Here is a 1444-nt window from a genome sequence, read left to right as displayed (position 1 = left end):
TATTGTAAATGTCAAATTAAAGCGCCAAATATGTAACTGAACTTGGCTGTAATTTTATACAGGGTTGTATTGCGTGTTATTATTTTTCTGACGTTGTAAAATCAAGTGCGGAACACATTGAAAACGACAAGCTACGGGCATCAGCTACCAATTTGTTATCTTCGTTATCTACAGCAGAAGGTACATAATTTTATTTTCTGACGCGTTGCGTTGATCCGTTGGAGCGTTGCCGACGTTAAAAAATTGGCTCTTACACACCTTGCATTGTGCCGCTCATTGATAAGCATATCCACAAATGTAATTTCAAATGTCAACGCATGAACGCAACAGAAAAGTTGCGAGTTGGTTTACTTTCGGCGGCAACTACGTTAGCGTATTCGAATCGGCGTCGTCTGTAACAGCTGTCATACAAACACATTTGTTCAATTTTATTTGACATTGACGGCGTGACACATTTGCCGGCGAACACATGTTGTATACCTTCGCTTTAAACGCTTTGTCGATGGTGACATGAATTTTTTAACGCGGCAGCAAATAGGAATAGCGCTTATCTGGCCACAACCACAGTCGTCGCGTAGCCCCGTCATCGCCATAATAATTATCAAGCATACGTGGAAAAATAATTTGACAGCTTTGATCCTAGTGCGGTGTCCATTATAGATTTACATCCTTTGAGGTGATTATTAAAAAATAATTTTATCGAATTTTACCAGGCCTTTAGAATTTTATTGGACGCCGTAAGAATTCTATTCGGAGCCAAACAAATGCAACTCTGCCATCTCATTTCAAAATGGCTATTGTGTGTGTAGAAGAAACCGTCGTTAAACGAGAACGAAACGTTTAGTGCGAATTAAAATTGTAAATATTACGAATCAAATTGAATGTTCCAAATTAGAAAAGCGTGTAACTAAAAGCTTTGTAGCTCTCCGCTCAAGGTTAGCCAGTTTAAAGAAGCTCAAGCGCACGTCAGTTTGCTAATTTACTGTCTGTAATTAACGCATGCTATAGGAGCTGCTACCAGAGGGTGTGTATGTCCGTCTGTGGGACTCTACAGGCGTATCGGCGGATCGCTGCTTGTGACAGCTGCTGTCAACGCGTATCTGTCGGCGTCGCTGTTCACGTTTAGTAGTTGCGCTATTCGCTGCCTCGCAATCAACTTTTTAGACGCTGAGTTTGAAATGTCAACTGTGGAAAAATAAAGGAAAAAGTAGTTAATCATCAAAACCTGGATTAATATACATAAATTTTTAAATTGAAATTCTGTGTTTTTAATGGACGAGTTTGGAAACTTTAATCTGGGTAAAGAACACAATAATTTCACCAGGGAGAGCAACGTACAAACTACGAAACTCACACCAACAACAACCAATCAAGGAACAATAGCCACAACGCAGGTAGATCGCTGCGAGGGTGATGCGATTCATCCGCGTTTACTAAATAAACA

General features: G+C 40.0%; 1 long non-coding RNA gene across 1 annotated transcript; it reads left to right on the top strand.

Moving 5' to 3' along the window:
- The first annotated feature begins 811 nt into the window (after nt 1-811).
- On the top strand, nt 812-1191 carry LOC108356820 (uncharacterized). Its single transcript, XR_001846620.1, has 2 exons — nt 812-935; nt 1009-1191. It is a non-coding gene; the product is annotated as an uncharacterized LOC108356820 (long non-coding RNA).
- The last annotated feature ends 253 nt before the right edge of the window (nt 1192-1444 follow it).

Source organism: Rhagoletis zephyria, unplaced genomic scaffold, assembly GCF_001687245.7.
Source record: "Rhagoletis zephyria isolate East Lansing unplaced genomic scaffold, Rhagoletis_zephyria_1.1 Rzeph_scaffold_65826, whole genome shotgun sequence".
NCBI classification, from domain to species: Eukaryota; Metazoa; Arthropoda; class Insecta; order Diptera; family Tephritidae; genus Rhagoletis; species Rhagoletis zephyria.
This window is presented reverse-complemented; position numbering and strand designations above follow the sequence as displayed.